This window comes from Urocampus carinirostris, chromosome 13, assembly GCF_059441175.1.
Source record: "Urocampus carinirostris isolate Australia breed hairy pipefish chromosome 13, RoL_Ucar_1.0, whole genome shotgun sequence".
Taxonomy (NCBI): Eukaryota; Metazoa; Chordata; class Actinopteri; order Syngnathiformes; family Syngnathidae; genus Urocampus; species Urocampus carinirostris.
Window position 1 is genome coordinate 16,449,694 of NC_142361.1, and position 6,000 is coordinate 16,455,693.

The following is a 6,000-nucleotide window of genomic DNA, read 5'->3' on the forward strand; positions in this document are numbered from 1 at the left end:
AAGCCAGAAATACTGTTTGTTTTGTTTCCGCAATATGACTGGTTGACCGACTTGGGCAATTATGCAGAAAGTGCTGCTTTCTTTAAAAAGGCAAAAACTTCAATTTGGCCCAAAAAAGTGATTTATGCACTTCTGTTATATGTGTGACTTTACAAAATCATTATATTTTTACAGTTTTCATTTGGGAGGACGGATTATGTGGAATGTAGGCGTAGTATTTCCACCCCTGTTCTACATGCTAGAACCAAACAGTGGCGGATATAAGTCCTGGAACCAGAATGAACTGCTCCTATGTTATGGTCAATACCTGAGCCAATAGTATAGCCTTCAGACAAACCGATACTTATATCAATTTCAGATCGATAGACTTTCAATATTTAGCGGAGCTTTGCTTTCCCAACATTAGACATGGATTTGAAACCAAAGCTTTGATTTATATTGTTTTTCCATATATGCTCCATTTGAGGGCCTTCCTCATGGATCTCGGTTTTAATCTTGTCTATTGGCATAATATAGTTCGGGCATCCTACAAAATGAAACGTCATTAGACATTCACTTTTTTCCAAGCAAAACGGTGAGTGTGGACTGTGTGTGTGTTTTTTGGTGCTGCAGTTAAATGCTCACACATGGAATAAAGTTTGCTCGGGCCCACCCGATTGGCTGCAGCCTGCCTTTCGAACACAATGGCCTCCTGCAGGCTAAGCTGGTGCCAGACAAGCTAACACACACACACTCAGGCACCTATCAAGCCCAGTCAAGCGTCTTCCCCTCCTCGGGAATAAAAGCGAGCAGGATAAAGAAGGGAGGGAGCGCGGCTAATCCTGCAGCCTCCCTCTTCTGTTTATCAGTGAGAGGGAGGAGCAGGAAGGAGGGAGGGAAAAAGGAGGGACACTTGTCAAAGATGGACTGCAGCGAGGCCTCCCGATCCGCCTTTCCAGAAGCCAACCTTCCGTCTCGGTTCTGGACCGAGGCCAAAGCGGTGGAGCAACCGGACCACACTCAAGTTGGTACGAAAATATAAACGTGAGAGCCGATCGAACGAATGCAGGGTCGGGAAAAAGAGCCGACAGTGGGCTCCCCGACACTGCACAAGGGCCCCATTAACTTGACCACTTGCCCTTTGCACACAAAGGCAGGGCCAGCCCACCACCACTCCCACCCAATTATCCACGATTAGGCTCAGTGCACTGTGTCAAGATGGACGGGGGAGGCAAGGGGGGAGGCGAGGGATGACGGCGGGAGAGAGTAACGAATCGAAGGAAGAGAGGATGGGCCAGGAAACAAAACAAAATAGCTTCAATTTGATATCCGGAGGTAACGGAGATGCTTGCGGGACGCTTCATTTGGTTCACCCATCACACCAAACGTGCAGATTGCATGCACCGTCAACTACATTAAAAATGTGATTATGAATATATAAAATAGATTGGAATTTTCATTTGGTCATATCTTATCTAAGACTGTGGAGGTCTACCTCAATCGGGGCCAGTTAGGCTCCCCCACAAGGTGGTTCTTAATGAAGCCGCACATATTTTCAAAAAATAGTTTGAAGCACACGCGTCAAACTCATGGCTCACGGGCAAAATGTGGCCTGCCACATAGTTTGATGTAGCCTTAAAATGTCTGACTTCCTACAAAGAAATTATTCAAGGGTGCTTTGGCCAAAAACCTACATTTTCCACAATGCCTGTCGCGTAAAAATAAGTGGAATTGAAACATTTGGTCTATAAAATATACGTATAGTGGCATTTATTTTCAATGGAAACATAATGTGTGTAATGAGTTATTTAATATCAAACAGTAGTTAGATTTATTTTGCATAGCGTTTAATTAAATTTTGTTACATGTATACTTTACATCAGGCCCTTTGAAGAACAGCTATTCGGTGAAAATTAGTCTGACACCTTGGTTGAAAGTGACACGGTATACTATTTGACCACTAGATGTCACTGTAATTTGTAGTGCAACTAAAAATAAGTGCTACAAAGCACAAGTAAGAATGTTGACTACGGTGACTTAAAGTCCTCAACCACACCATTTTTCTTCTCACATTTTTGTTCAGGTTTTGGTATTTGGAAGAACCCATAGCAGCAAGATGTCAGACAAACCTGATAGCTCCCGTTAGGTGAGACTCATGTTCGGTAAAATTAAATTTTTAAATTTTAGTTTACATAGTTTATATATATATATATATATATATATAGTTTTTATTTGATGCGCTTTGGGAAGTCATTGACTTGAAAAGCGCTATATAAATGCAGATCATTTCATTTCATGACAGTTCATGTATGTTTGCTTATTCGAATCAATTTTTTTTTAAGCGGTGCGGATAATTGATGTATGGCTACTAATAATCATAATAATTGTAGAAAACAAAACACACGCTTCCTGAAAAAAACATATTCAGGAAGCCTATGTAGCTCCATGTTGGACAAATTAAGTAATATATAAATTTGAAATTCAATTAAAAACCCTTAACGGAAACACCACTGCCTTTTTTTCAAAGTCAAGTAACACCTAATATTCATAAAAATGAATTATTTCCTTAAAGTTAAAATATTATTTTAAAGAAGTATGACAGTATTAAAATGATGGCCATACTTCTAGTGACCACTTAAATTGCTAAAAAAAACTGTGTGTTATTTAGCTCCTCCTAGAGGTGAAAATGTCATTCATTAAAAAAGACAAGCAATATTAATTTTAAATATTTAGCAAAATCAATGGAATTTTGTGATAGTTTGGAAAAATAGCATTTTTTTTAAATGAGACTCACCAAAAGAGCTGACATTATTATCTCCAAACTTTCTTTTACTGGGACACAAAAACCTCAAAAAGCCTATGTGACGCGTGTGGTCCTGGTTTTTTTTAATTGCAGGATGAAAGTGGTAAAAGTAAGAAAAGAACTGTTTCACACACAGTCCCAAATGCCAACCCGAAACCCCAAAAAGATGAAAAAATAAGAGTTAATTCAAGTGTTTCTAGGAATTTCACATACTTGCACGTGCAACAAAAGCAGCTGCAATGATGATTTCAGCAAGAAATGGCATCAGCAAGTAGAATATTTTGAAGTTACACACAACCTTAGGAAAAACAAATATTTGTTTGTTTTTTAATATCCTGGATACTGATTGTGATTTGTGGGAAAAAATAGAGGAGGCTCAATAGGGTCTACCGCTTTTTATTGTCAAAAGGTTGGCATGTATGAACCTACTACTAAAAATGTAATGATACATACAATATCTGATTAAGTAAATACATTCAAATGCCGTTCATTTTCTTAAAGATTTTGCTATGGATTTTTGGTTTGAATTGCATTCAAGCCATAATCGCGTTTTGAACCTTTTCAGTCGGGCCAAAGGACACTCGGTAGTGTCTGCTCGCATCGTTGCCGCATTCCCCTTATCTGACCTCCGCATCCCCCCCCCTCCGAGCCGAATGGCTTTTTGCTGCGTTTGTTTGTGCCCGTGAAGTGGAATGTAGAAAAGTCCCTAAGAGCATTTTCCCCTTCTCTTTCTATCCTTTTCTTAAATGCGGAAAGCCTTCGACCGTGTGTCGATGTGAAATCACCCTCACCCCCTACCCCGACTATCACGTACACACAGATGCTCAGCGTAACATGGCGGCCAAGGCCAACCTTGATGACAATAATGTTTTCCGTTACGCGTTTGAGGAGTAAGTGGAGGCCAACTTCGCCGGGATTAATGCAGTAATGGAACGAAGAGGCCTGCAAAAAGCGTCGCTTGAATTGTGTTGATTGTGATCGGCTTCAAACGAACAAACAAATATCGCTTTTGTTTTTTCCCCCGTCCCCGCTTTCACTGGACATAAAAATGTCGGATTACCAGTTGTGATTTCTCTGTCGTTCGTGTGCAGCTACTGAAAAAGGAAAAATGACGATTAACATCTTGTCAAAACTGTGCTGTGCTTAAAAATAATATTCATATATATATATATATATGTATGTATACAGTGAAGAAAATAAGTATTTGAATACCCTGCTATTTTGTTATTTCTCCCACTTAAAAATCATGGAGGGGTCTGAAATTATCATTGTAGGTGCATGTTCACTGTGAGGGGGATAAACTAAAAAGAGAAATCCAGAAATCATGATGCATGATTTTTTTTAACAAGTTATTTGTGTGACACAGCTGCAAATAAGTATTTGAACACCTGTGTATCATCTAGAATTCTGACCCTGAAAGACCTGTTAGTCTGCCATTTAGAAGTCCACCTGTACTCTATGCATCATCCTGAATCAGATGCACCTGTTTGAGGTCCTTAGCTGCATAAAGACATCTGTCCACCTTATACAATTAGTAAGACTTTAACTTGTAACATGGCGAAGACCAAAGAGCTGTCCAAAGACACCAGAGACAAAATTGTAAACCACGACAAGGCTGGAAAGGGGTACGGAGCAATTGCCATGCAGCTTGTTGAAAAAAGCAATCATTATCACACGCAAGAAGCTAAACATGACGGTCAATCTCAATCGGAATGGAACCCCATGCAAGATATCACCTTGTGGGGTTTGATTGATTCTAAGAAAGGTGAGGAATCAGCCCAGTAGCTGGTCAATGACCTGAAAAGAGCAGGGACCACCGTTTCCGGGGTTACTGTACGTAATACACTAAGATGTCATGGTTTGAAATCCTGCATGGAAGAAAAGGTTCTCTGCTTAAACCAGCTCCTTTTAAGACCCGTCTTAAGTTTGCATATGACCATTTGGATGATACAGAGGAGTCATAGGAGAAAGTTTTTGGTCAGATGAGTACAGGTGGTCAGGTTCAAATACTTATTTGCAGTGTGAAAATACGGCATATATATATATATATATATATATATATATATATAATATATATATATATATATATATATATATATATATATATATATATATATAATTATAATGCGCTGTACTTATCATATTGTTCTTTAGTTTTACCATTCTTAACGTAATGGGGAGAAGTTTTGAGCAATAGTTACAAAAGTTCACTCCGTCCCTTTTTGCACTCCAGAAACGAGCAATAAGAATTAAGCACAAGGCAGGATACTGTGATCAAACCAATATCCTATTTCTGCAGTCCAAATTATTAAAACTGTCTGATCTAGGTGAGTTTTCCACGTCCCAATTACTATTCAAAGTGAACAAAGATATACTGCCAGAGAGCATACAAAAATATTCACACGAAAAGAAGGAAGCTATAACTTGGGGGGATGTAGTCACTTTAAAATCCTACCGGTGAGAACTACCAGGAAAAATATTTGTGTGCCTGTATGTGGAGGTAAACTTCAGAATAAATTACAGGATGAACTCAAGAAATGTCCAAGTATTCACCTGTTCAAATCCAGATACAAAAAAAACAATATTGGCAAAGTACAGAGAGGAAGAAAATTGCGTCTGAATGATATAGCAGAAGGTAGATGTAAGCAAATTAACATTGTTATTATTATTATAATTATTATATTCCTATAATGGCAGTAGAAAATTATAATTTCATAACTGTCATTAATTGTCATTATTGTCATTATTGGTGACTGAATGATATTGGGTGATTACTAGCATTATAGAGTTAATAGAAGGGTAAAACTTAATTAATCTAGTAGGATAAAAACAGTGATGGAAGTGGTGATACTGATGATAATGAAGAGACTGTGTATCCACAGAGCCAATGTGTCGAGAGGTGTTAGTTGTTTGTAAGTACACAGAAGAACTAACGGTGGACACAATTATTAATCAAGTCAAAGGCATAGGATTTAATAAGCATTTGCTCCTTCCTACTCCTTTTCAAACATGAACACTAACATTGTTTCATTTTTTTGTGTTTTTATTCGATTTGTTCTTTTGTTTTTGTTTTGTCATGTTTGAAATAAAAGTTGAATTCAATCATCAATGACAATAAAGTATTCTATTCTATTTAATAGTATTGTTGATCATTTTTTTGGAATCAAAACATTTGCATCATTATCGATCCCCAATATAAATTTAAAAAATTAAGGTGA